Source organism: Monodelphis domestica, chromosome 5 (genome assembly GCF_027887165.1).
Source record: "Monodelphis domestica isolate mMonDom1 chromosome 5, mMonDom1.pri, whole genome shotgun sequence".
NCBI lineage: Eukaryota > Metazoa > Chordata > Mammalia > Didelphimorphia > Didelphidae > Monodelphis > Monodelphis domestica.
In genome coordinates, this window is record NC_077231.1 from 35,749,831 (window position 1) to 35,762,862 (window position 13,032).

The following is a 13,032-nucleotide window of genomic DNA, read 5'->3' on the forward strand; positions in this document are numbered from 1 at the left end:
AGGCAAAAGATCCTCAGAATGAGGATGAGAAACAATGGCCTTGAACAAACCTATAATAGGGCCCCAATAATCTTAAGGACTATATAAAGTTACATGATGCTAGGGAACCTTTGCTAAAAGGAATGAGGGACTGCTCTATTGACCTGGAAAATTAGCATAAATTTAACTGTTACTTAAGAGGATAATGAATTTTCCCAACCAATTTTATGATTGAGTATGCATAGCAGCTAAGAGATATGCAGATTCAGATTCCATTAAATCCACTGATGCTCTTGTATCAACCGTGTCTCTCTCCTCCAAAATGAGAGACTATTTTCACAAGCATTGTCCAGACTGGTCTATTTTGAAAATAGAACAACTGAAATATATAGCTGTTTGTTTTCGAAGGTGTGAGAGAGAGGGAAAGGAAAATTTTGAAAAGGAGAAATTGGAAAAAAAATAAACAAAATAGGAAAAGAAAGCTATCTATCTTGGCTCCTAATTTAACATCTGTAGCTGAGGAACCTGTGGCTAGCTCCCTTATGAGAAGCCACTAAGACTCTGACTTGGGCAACTGATAATGCCCCCAAACCTAGAGGGGTCAATACATTGGTTATGTTTTTCTTTTTCTGCTGAAGGTCAGATCATGTAGCAATAAATTGTAAGAGAAAAAATCAGTTATTTAGAATTAGAAACTGGAATGATAACAGAACTAGTGCTTTTCATGATAATGACCATAGTTCTCCTCATTATAGTCATTGCAGGGAATGTCAGACAAATCATGATTCATAATGGTGTGAGGGAGAGGAAGGGGCTTTGGGTTCCGAGTGTAATAACTTCTTTTCCAAACCCTGATGCTTTACTCCCACTTACTCCAGTCTGTTCCCCTCCTCCTAGTAAAGAATCTCATGTAACCCTTAAGGTTGAGTACATTTATTATGATTGTCTATTGGACACTGGGGCTTCCAGATCTATCTTAGTGAGCAAACTTGATTCTGAATGTGTCTCCATTGGGACTTTAAATATGGTTGTGGTGTCAGGGAAGCCTGAAAATGTTTGTAAGCTTTCTCTGCAACTTGTGTCCATGGGGCCTCTGTCAGGAGAACATTAATTCCTCCTGAATCCTGTTGGACACTTAGGGATAGATCTCTTTTGTAAACTCAGGGCCACAATATCTTGTTTTCCAGATGGCTCTTTGTCTCTACAATTGCATAAAGATCCTGTCTTTATTCCCAGTTCTTCCTGACAGTAAGGAGAGAGTAAACCTATCCCTTTGAAACTCCAACATACATCCCTGAATCCCTCTGGGCTTCTTCCTCTTCTGATGTAGACTGGCTTAAATTAGTTGTTCCTCTCACTATTAGGACAAAAGGTGGCTCCCCTACCTTCCATTCCTGGGTATCCTATATTCAAGGTATTGAAGGAATATCTCCAATAATTGATACATTAATTAAACAAGGAATAATAATTTCATGCAAATCCCAATATAATTTGAGAATTCTCCCAGTAAAAAAGGCCTAAGCCAAACTCTAATGGGAAACCTATTTATCATTTTGTATGCAATTAATTAACCTGTAATATCTTGGCACCTGCAGTTATCATCTCAATCTCTAGTGAAGCTACATATTTTACAGTGATAAATCACTGTTCTGCTTTCTTTTCCATTCCAAGTCATATAAATTCTAGGAAAATTTATAGTTCACAGTGGACATGACCTTGTCTACCTCTGGAGTATGTAGAGAACCCAGCTTTATTCTCTGAGATGGGATTTAGCTACTATCATTTTTAAGGGTGCTACTTTAGTTCAGTATGTAGATAATCTACTTTTAGCTCCCCATACTTTGAAAAAGGTTGGAGGAGAATCTTGTCTTTTTCCGAGCTTTCTTTTGCTTGATTATTTAATATTTATTAAAGAGTCTTTAATCTTTTTTTTTTTCAGGATCACAATCCCCACCTCCTTCCACTAAAAAAACTCTTACCTTTTAAAAATAAGTATAGTCAAAACTAATGCATACATTGACTTTATCTTAAAATGTATCTCTTAATCTGCCTCTAGTCCATTATATCTCTGCCTTGAAGTAAGAAAGAATCTGGATTCATTCTGGAGTCTTGATTTGGTTATTGTGTTGGTCAGTCTTTCACAGTTAACTTTTATGATTTCTGCTGTAAATCATTCTGGTTCTGCTCCTTTCATTTTGAATTTATATAAATCCTTCCAGGTTTTTCTGAATCTATCCCTTTCATCATTTCTTTATGCAAAATTTTTGTAATCACTTTCTCTCTGAAGAATTTTGTAAATGATCCATTCTAGAATTTTCCCAGGATCAAAGTCAAGCTAATTGGTGTACAGTTTGTGGGTGCTGTTCTCCTCTTTGGAAAATTGGGATACGATCCTTCAGATATCATTGTGAGTAACTCAGCAGTCACATCTGTAAGTTCCTTTAGGACAGGAGGATGTAGTTTATCTGTTTCAGGTGACTTGAATTTATCTACAACAGCTAGGTGCTCTCTTACTATCTCAGAATCTTGGATATCAATTCTGTTGGTGATTTGTTCTCTTGTTTCCATTGCAAAGTTGGCCACCTTGACAAAACTAGAAGCAAAATAATAATTGAGAAGCAGTGCTTTCAGTTATCACAACTCCACCATGCTATGCAAAGGTCCTGTCCTTTGAACATTTTTCAAATAAAAAAAACAAAAAATGTTTAAAAACCCATTGCTCCTCACCAGTCTCATTCTTCACTTTAGAATTTCCAGTACATGGGCCCGCGTATAAGGGTTTACTCAGTTAGGATTCACATTATGTTAAGTACTTGTAGGAAGGTTGTGCCAAGTTAAACTAGTTTGTGGCAGGATCAGATTCAGAGGCCATTTCTTGACTTCCATGTAATTGTAATTTGTGAAGCCTTTTCATTCATAATTGTCCCTTTTTACTAGAGTAGTTTTTTGTTTTTCCCAGATCTGTGATTTTATCAACACAGGTAGTTAGTTCCCTAGGAAAAAAATTTTCTGCCAATATAGATCAGTGCTTTCTCTGCTATTTAGAGTCTTAGACAATTGCTTGGAGATACCAAGTGATTTGCCTAGGATCTTGTAGCAGGAGTTTGAATCCAGGTCTCCCTGAAACAAAGCTAGTTCTCTATATTCCAGGTAATTCCACTTCTTGATAGTCTCTGCTATAGTAGATAAAATGCCTTTTTTTTTTTAAGATTGAAACACAGTTTCTTTTTGGATGCTTCTTGATACGTTTTAGATATTTTCATGCAGTGGCTTGAAATGAATCAAAATGGGAACAATAATAAAGTGAATGTGGTTTTATGACTCATTTGTGACTTCTCTGTGCATTGATATTATGCAGCTGTAATTTTGGAAGCACTAGATAAATCTTTGTGTCAAATAGTTAATGTCAATCAGACTAAATTTTCCAGCTCATTATCCCAGGCCCACTATTGTTTCATGGGCATAGCTGTTTTCCATAGTCATCCATAGCTTAGATAACCTGATGTGGGCCATTTAACAAAAACAGAATTTTATTGACCTCTTTTTGGTTTTATATTATCTCCAAGAGAGTCATTTCTTATTACACAAAATTGTTAAAGGAGCAGCTAGGTGGCTCAGTGGATAGTGATCTAGGCCTAGAGACTGTAGATTCTGGGTCCTAATGTGGCCCCAGATATTTCCTAGCTATGTGACCCTGCGCAAGGCACGTAACCCCCATTGCCTAGTCCTTACTGTTCTTCTGCTTTGGAACTGATAGTATTGATTCTAAGACAGAAGGTGAAGGTTTTAAAATACAAAACAAAGGGATGTTAAAATTGTTGTTGTAGGCAGAAACTCTGAGGTCAGCACTCTTCAGGCCTAACTGTGAAATGAAATGAAAGGTCTTGTAAAGTCACTGAACATTTAACAAAGGAGGAGGTTTCCTTTGCCCTAGCATAGCAAGAATGTCATGGTACATATTTTCAGCTTTTGTAGACATGACCTTCTCTCCCCTTCAGGGAAACATATGATGAGCAGATCTTTGGAATATGATGATTCATGTACTGTTAACACCAAGTCTGAGAGACCCCAATTCTACCTTGTTGGGACCTTTTGTCCCACAGACCTAGAAGCATCATTAGGGAAACGTGGGGCCAATCAGGTTTTCTGGTGGGTAGGGGAGGGCAGGACTGGGTAAAGTTGTATCAAGGAAGTCAGAGAAGCTGAGTTAGGAAAAGGAAGTCCTATCACATTTGTGCCCTTTGGAATGCTTGTACCATAGGTAATAAACTTGTTTTCATCTTAAATCTTTTTCTTTCTTCATCCCCTCCCCTCCACCATCTTCTTGTACTAACAGAAATCTGACTCCTTCCTGATGATAGCTTCCCTGGCCACCCCTTCCAGCACTGGTTACATTTTCACACCCCAAAACTCACTGATAAGGTCCGGGAGTTGGAATACTCCTTTGCTCTCACATTGCCTCTACTAGGTTCTCCTAGCTTCATCACTAAGTAACTTGTCTGCCTTTGAGTTATCCGCAGACCTTCATCTTTCCTCAACTAATCCAGTTCCTGGCTCACATTCTTTCCTCCCCAACTCCTGCCCCTTATACTAGAGGGCTTTAAAATGCATATGAATAGTCCCGTGACTCTAACCTCCTGGTTTTTTAACTTAGTCATTTCATATGATCTGTTCCTCTACCTTTCCTCAGTTGCACACAGAGATGGTCATACTATGGATCTTACCATCTCTCACAAATGATCCACTTCTATGTTCATGAATTGAGAAATTCCTGTTTCCAATCACAATCTGGTATTCTATTTCTCCCTCTGAACATCAGATTCTGTTCATCTTCCCTACATCCTCTATTCCATTGAATTCTCAGTACTTTTCCAGGCTGTCACCTCTACACTGATAATGTTCTCCTTTCTCCATCTTGATGAATCCATTCGACACTATATTTAATCTTTTTTTCCTCTGCTAATAAGATGCTATTAGTGTCTGATGTTGAACCATTTGATAGTGCCAAGGACTGTGAACTTTTCTGGGTCTTCAGAGCAGTGTCCAGATGGCAGGAAGATGACTGAGGACATTGTGCCAGAATCATTTCTATTCCTAAGGCTTTTGGATTTAGGATGATGGGCTGAGATGTTGGTCAGGATGGTAGTGGAGGTCTCTCTTGCCCTGGCACAAGCTGCTTCCCATTTTCTCTTAGCGAGCCTTGCAGCCACAGTGAGGCCTGCTCTGTTTAACAATTGGTAGTATATGAAGAGGATGACTTAATACTTTTTTCATGGGAGTTGCCTCCTCACATGGTAGCTGTGAAGGCCAGGTTAGAAGCAGGACTGCCTTTCTCAGGGATCTGATTTCTATTTTTCACTAGTGGTGGCAGTTGGTCAATAGCCATTACTAGTGGTCATGGAGGGAGGTGAGCCTCTTCCTCATCATAATTTCTTCCCTTAATGATGGTTGTGGATGACTGTACTAGAAGCCAGCCTGATGATATGATGAAGAAACAATGCTGCTTCTAAGGCTCTTGGCTGTCTATCAGGGTCCATCCTTTGCCTTCTCATTCATGGCTCCTCTTTGACTTCAAGCTTGATCATTATAATCTCATTATGTTTCAGTTGTGTTGTTGTAATTTTTTCCTTCTACATTGATGTAGTCATTGAGTTTATAATTTTTCCCTGTTCTTACTTCATTTTACATCATTTCATTTGTTTTCTCATACTTCTCTACTATTCATCTTATTTTTCAATTTTTCACTACACAGTAAATATTTTAATATATTTATGTACACAAGTAGTTTTACCATTCCCCATCAAGCATCTACTTGAGTTTTCTGCTGCTGAAAAAGAAGTGTTGCTGTAACTATTTTGGTGTCTATAGGGTCTTTGTTTTGTTATAAACCTCCTTGGGACATATTCCCTGCAATGGAATCTCTGGGTTTCAGACATTTTAATTACTTTCTTTCAATAATTCTAAATTGTTTTCTAGAATGACTGGACCACCATACAATGAGTGCCCATTTTTCATGAACCCCCTCCATTACTAACTTTCCAATCTTGTCATCTTTGCCAAGTTGCTTTGGTGTAAGGTAAAATCTTAGAATTGTTTTGACTTTAATTTCTCCTATTATTATTGATTTGGAGCATTCTTTAATATAATTGAGGTAGCTAGAAGGTACAGTGTGTAAACACAAAAACTGTAAGGATAATTTTAGTGTTTTGAATTAAAATCTAAAATAAGTGGTCGCCATGGGAAGTTCTCAAATATGAAAAATACCCAAGTCAGCTGGGGATTTATGGAGATTTTAATTGAGAGGGAGAGGGGGAGAGGGAGGACAGGGAGAGAGAGGGAGGAGAGGGAGAGAAGGAGAGGAGAGAGAGAGAGAGAAGAGAGAGAAGAGAGAGAAAAGAGAGAGAGAGAGGGGAGAGATAAGGGCCTTGACCAAAGTGGCCTTCCTGAGCCTAAGTGAAAGGCAGTTGGTCTTATTACTCACCCCAAGACTGTATTCTCAAGCTGGGTTCCAGACCTCCATTGAATCTCCTGAACTTAGTTCAGAATCTAACTTGATTCTGAACTGAACTCAATTGAACTCAAACTGAATTCAGTTGTCTCCTGACTTTTTACCCCTTCCTTTTAAAGAAATTTTCTCTTATGTCACCTCCCCTAAATTTTCACATCTGCCAATCACAGTAAATACTTTTTTCCAGGACTGCCCATTCTTAGTTTTCACTTTCTTTGGTTTTCACCTTCTCTGGTTAGATTAAATCTTCTGAGTACTTCACACCTCTTTGTTAAGCTTGCCTTTTGTAAGTTACTTGATCTTTTTAGGTACTTAACACCTTTTTGTATACAATAAGGGACTAGCTAAACCAAATCTTCTAAGGTACAGTCTGAGTAATTTTTAAGATTCACAAGTGCTGGGCATGGAGTCAGGAAGATTTGAGTTCAAATTCAGCCTCAGATACTTATTGGTTAGCAAATCACTTAATTGCTGTTAATTTCAATTTCCTCACTTGCACAATAGAGATAATAATAATATCAGGGTTGTGAGGTCCAAATGGTTTCTATGAAGATCAAATGAGATAATATTTGTAAAAACCCTTAGCACATGCTTGGCATAGAATCAGCCCTATATAAATGCTTGTTCCATTCACCACAGTGAAGGAGTATAGAACTTGGGAGTATAATAGTTTAGAAGGCAAAGCCAAAAAATTATTTTTTTCAGCCCAAACTCAGCAAAACTGGAATATAGGGGGCAGCTGGGTAGCTCAGTGGATTGAGAACCAGGCCTAGAGACAGGAGGTCCTAGGTTCAAATCTGGCCTCAGCCACTTCCTAGCTGTGTGACCCTGGGCAAGTCACTTGACCTCCATTGCCTAGCCCTTACCACTCTTCTGCCTTGGAGCCAATACACAGTATTGACTCCAAGATGGAAGGTAAGGGTTTAAAAAAAAAACTGGAATATAATTAGAGGGAAATGGATTTTTAATAAAATTGAGAACTTCTAAGCATTCCTGATTAAAAAAAAAAAGAGTAGAGATACACAGAAACTTTGACATACAAATACAGGTGTCAAAAGAAACAGAAAAGTTGAATTTGAACAAGCAATGATGGAATTAACAAGGATAAATTGCCTATATTCTAATACAACGAAATGATATAGGTATCTCCTGATTGCCATCATCTTGGATTAGAAAAGGACTCAATTAAATAAAAGGCCTCATTATGGTTGTGTTATCCTTTGATCTTGAAAGCAGAATAGAAAGAGAGGGGGAAAGAAGAATCTGGGGATTAGAAGAAAAGGAAGAAAGATTAGGGGAAATTATCTCATAAGCAAGATGTTCAGGTTTGTACTAACCTGGAGGAAGGAGCCTCAGTTTTATCAGAACTGGTCAAAGGAGAGAAGAAAATACATTCAGAATTGAATACAGAAATACATTTCACTCAATTAGGAATTAAGAAGGAAAGAGAAAAAGAAGAAAGGAGGTAGATTAAGGTAGGGGACTAGTCCTAAGCAAAGCAAGAAATTAGAATCTGAGGGAGTCCCCATCAGTTGAAAGAATACTTGAAGAAGTTATGGTATATAAATCTAATGGAATACTATTATGTCCTAAGAAATATTGAAGGGGAAGATAATATCAGAGAAACCTGAGAAGACTTTTATGAACTGATGCATAATGAAGTGAACGAAACAAGGAGGAAAATTCATATAATTACCATAATGTAGAAAAGACAAAACAACTTTGAAAAGTCTTATATATAATTATTAACAATGATTTCGGAGAACTAATGACATATACTACCCATCTTCTGATAGAGGTGAAAAAGTCATAATGCCATATCAGTCACCTCTCCCTATCTATACCCCCCCAACTTTCTTTTAGGTCCCCTGCCTACCTTATAGGAAGGATGTAAAGAAAATCAATTATAAACTGTAAATATAAAGATCCCCCCAGAAGTATTTAATATTGTAATTATTTACCGTTTGATGTTCTAAGTCTATATTTATGATTATCATAATGTCACTCCACATTCTAGGTGCAGCATTTTAGAAAGAAATGGGGAAAAAATGGAGGAAGGGAACCATCCAGGTGAAGGGTCTGGAGCATCATAAGCACTTAAAAATGCATTTTGATTGGTTGATTGTCTCATGTCAAATAGTGGTTGGTGAAGGAATTTGATATATTTAGCTTGAAGAAGAAATGGTTAGGTATTTTTGAAAAATTGTGTCATGAAAGGAGTAGACTTGTCATGTATGAACCTAAGATCATGAGTAGAAACAGTAGTCAGATGTTACTTAAATAAAAAAACTTAACAATTAAAGATCCATAGTGTGGAATGGTCTGCCTGAGGAGGTAATGGATTTTCTTTTACTGTGGGCTATTATGCAAAAACTAGATGACTATTTTTTGGATGTCTTATAAAGAGATATAAGTTGGGTTGGACATTATAGCATATGACCTAAAGTTAGATGAGAACTTAATGTGTGCCTTAATAGATATAGAATTGGTTGTATAATTGGGAAGGCCTAGGTTGAAGTTCTACTTCTGAGCCATATTGGCTACTTGATATTTAATTTCTTTGTGCTCCTGGAGACCATTTGTAGAACAAGTACTAATTTGCATTCCTAGAGGGAGTGAAATCAATGGACCAAATGAATACTAATACCTGCATTATGTATCCCACAGTTTTTGTGACCTTTATATGTGATAATCCATATAAGAAGCCTTAAGGTACTATAAAATTAGAAGCTATTATTGTGATTGTTGAAATTTAGATTCAGTATGTCCACTGCATTCCCTTGATCTCTTCCAGAAATCCTTTTTAAAAAAGGAAGCAAAATAATTTAACATGCTATCTTTAATCCATCCTGACTTTTAGTGGTCACTTCCTTTCTAAATGGTTCCATTTCCTGATAAAATTCTAGGATAAATTATTAGACAGATCTACTTACTAACCTTAACCTTTTTAGAAAGTGGAACACTTTTCTATTTCTGCTTTCAAGGGACCTACCACTCTAATTTATTATACAGACTTAACAGTAAAAGTTCATTCAGTATGCTAGTATATAGTAGTACGGGCCTAGTGACTTAATCTCAAAGAGAGCAACTAAATCAGTTCTTTTATTGACTCATTTATCTTGCTTTCAGTTTTCTTGTTAACTTGATCTTCTAGAAAACAAGTTTATTATTTCTGTCCTAAAGTCGCCTGGATTCAGCACTTATAGATTTGTTATAGACTTCTTAGCTTAGTTACTATGGGAAAGCCAGTTTAACCTCTCAGTGCCTCAGTTTCTTCATCTGTAAAATGAGGTTAATAATTGTACTGCTCACCTCAGGTATAAAGGTGTACCATTTAGGGAATACATTCTTAAAAGGTTTTATTAATATGGCTGATTGCTGATAGTAGGCTTTCGTTATCTTGCCCTACCTCTAAAATAATCTGTTTTTTAAAATTTCAGGATGTATGGCAAGTCTCCACTCATACTGTATTTTAGACTATTTGTCATTAGTGCTAAAGAATCTCACCAGTCTTCTATTTCTTTCCAGTTACCCAATTCCATCTCTTTTATGTACCCTTTTAAAACTTGAGGTATTTAGATAATCCGGTTTCTTTAAACATGGTGCTTTTTGCCTATTACTGGTTGAAATAATTTGTATTTCCATTATCAAAATTTTCCTTTTAGGAACTTCTATACATTTGGCTTATTGAAATGAATTGAGCTTAATTCCCTTTTAGTGTCTTAGGATGGAATCTAAGCCTCAGTAGTCTTATTTATAATGTGGGAATAATAAGAGTTGTACTATCCATTTCACAGGTTCATGAATAAAGCACAGTGTAAAGTGTCGAATGCTACTAAATGGGAGCTGTTAATATTGGTACAAAGCCATTGCCCCCAGTAATAGAAGCAATAATGCAAAGTTCATATTATAATCTTTGTAGGAAGACTACCTTACACGGTCTTTTTTTTGGAAAATGCATTTAATTGGCAAGCAGAAGTGCCGAGGGCTTGATTTGGACATTGCATATTAACCAACAACTTGGGAAAGTCAGTCATTTAATCCCTCTGAGCTTCAGCTTCCTAAACAGTAAAATTTAAGAGATAATTATTATATTTGTATTACAAACCTCAAATTTTCCTTTGTTATTGATAAATAAGTACAATAGCATTCATTTTGTTTTTAATTATATGTTTATGTATATATGTGTATATATACTAATATGTGTGTGTATAATATAAGTATAGTGTTCATAATAAGGTTACTGGATCATAGAATAGGATTACAAACTAAAAGGAACCTTCTTCTGAGATCATCTAATCCAGCATGTCTCTAAGGCAAAGAAAGATTAATTGATTTAAAGTGGAAAGGATGGGATTTGAACTCTGGCCTTCCAACTCCAAATCCAGCATTTGTTCCATTGTGCTTGCTTGGCAAATTAATAGATTTACTTCTTCATACTGAAACCCTCTTGATTCATAAGTAATAATAATAAATAAGTAGTTTCACTTTAAAAAAAACTGCTCTCAGGGTGCCTCTTGTGCCGCCTTTTGTAATCACTAGGACAGTAGACTACTCTTCAAAGAAATTCTTTGACCCAGAATTGACCTCGATGGAAGAACTAGCAAGAGCTTTGTGCATACAGGTTTTGGAAACATAATAACACAATATGAAAGCTTGAGTTTAAAAAAACAAAAACAAACTGTCTTAATGTTATTTAAGGCCGTTCTTATTTTGATTTAGTCCAAATCTAGTTAAAGCATATTTAGGAAATATACTGATAAATCATTTTTTGGTGCAGATATTATTTGCAAAAAGATTATTCAGAGCATTTCAAGACTCTTTCAAATGGCATCCTAGTTAAGAATTAAGGTCATTCCTTGACTTAACTAGTCTCCCAACGCAGTGATCCAAGAGAATTCTGAAAGGACTTGTGATAAAAAATGCCTTTCACCTCTGATGAATGAGCTGAAGGAGGCTGAATGCAAGTTGAAGCATTATTTTCTTTTTTTTGTTTGTTTCTTTTTGGTCTGTCTTTTCTTTTGCAACATGGCTTATATTGAAACTATTTTACATGTCTGTACTTATATAATCTATATAAAATTGCTTGCCTTCTTAAGGGGAGAGGAGAGAGAGACAGTTTGGAACTCCAAATTAAAAAAAAAAGTTAAAAAAAATTTACATGTAATTGAGAAAAAAAAATTTTTAAGTAAAGAAAAAAGAATTAAGGTCATTCTTAGGGGTCAATTTCAGTAAAGATAATAGCTTCAGTGGAGGCAGGCACCTCACATCTCTCATACCTTCTCCAGCAGAACACTAAAAATTGCACCAGACCAAATAATAATTAAGAAATTTAAAAAATAACTATAGCAAATGCCTTCATCCAGTACAGAACTACATCAAAATACAGCCAGAAGCACAAAGACAAAGGAAGGGCTGGCCTCAAAAATCTCCTTGGGGAGCCTCTGGATCAATAATCATTCAGGTGATCATTATCATTTATTTGCTCATATCCTTAGTTTTAGTTCCTGAAATCAAGCTTTGTACACATTTCTTCTTTTTTTTTAACCACCTTCCTTGTAAATGGAATGAAGGGTATGAAAAGAGTATAGAAAGATATAATGGAGGGAAGTACACAATTAACAGTCATAAACATGAATGGGATGAATTCTTCCACAAAATGGAGGAGAGGGGGTAGCACAAAATCAGGATGTAACGGGAACAAAAGGTCAAGACTCTCAAAGGAAGTCATGTGGGAGAAAATGGGAAGAAAAGAGGCCTTGCCGGTACTAGCTCTCAAATTATATACTACAAAGGAGAAATCATTAAAACTATTTGGTGCTTGTTTAAAAAAAAAGTAAAGTTGATCAAAGATGGCTAAAAAAGGAAAATGAAAGTCAATTGGAGACCTTTGGAAAAACTGGCACACACTAATCCACTGCTAATGGAATTGTGAATTGCCCCCAGGCATTCTGCATTTTGGCCTCTGCTTCCTCATCCATAAAATGAGAGGTTGGGCAAGAATAAAGATCCTCCCATCTCTAAAATTGTGAGCTAATTATAATTAGATCTATGAATACATAGAACAGTGTGATAGAATCAAATGGTCTCACTCTATTAACATAACATCTAAGGTACTTAAGTTTTGTTTTTTTTTTTTTAACCCTGACCTCCTGTTTTGGGATCAATACTATGTATTGGTTCCAAGGCAGAAGAGTGGTAAGGGCTAGGCAATGGAGGTTAAGTGACTTGTCCAGGGTCACACAGCTGGGAAGTGTCTGAGGCCAGATTTGAACCCAGGAGCTCCCATCTCTAGACCTAGCTCTTGATCCCCTGAGCCACCCACCTGTCCCTAAAGTACTTAAGTTTTAAAAAGGAATTATCTCTGTTTGAAGTGACAACATAATAGAATTCAATTCTTCCAGAAGTGTTCTACCTATTGTCAAGAATATTTTAAACTACTTAATTTTACATCTTTGCAAACAAGGGAACCAGTGACTCTTTTCTAATCTTAACTCCTTATAATAAAAGTTGGAACTCCTGTTTACTTGGAAGATTTTGATGAT

The 13,032-nt window shown here is 36.4% G+C and overlaps 1 protein-coding gene across 4 annotated transcripts in view; it reads left to right on the forward strand.

Annotated features, from left to right (window-relative positions):
• LIMA1 (LIM domain and actin binding 1) overlaps positions 1–13,032 on the forward strand; it is a 104,514-nt gene that overhangs the window by 19,316 nt on the left and 72,166 nt on the right. Inside the window, exon 2 of one of the 4 annotated variants that reach the window (XM_056798261.1) lies at positions 11,854–11,951. The exons of the other annotated variants lie outside the window; for them this stretch is intronic. The gene's annotated coding sequence lies outside the window, so the exon portion shown is untranslated. The remainder of the gene's footprint in view (positions 1–11,853; positions 11,952–13,032) is intronic. 4 annotated transcript variants of the gene reach the window in all.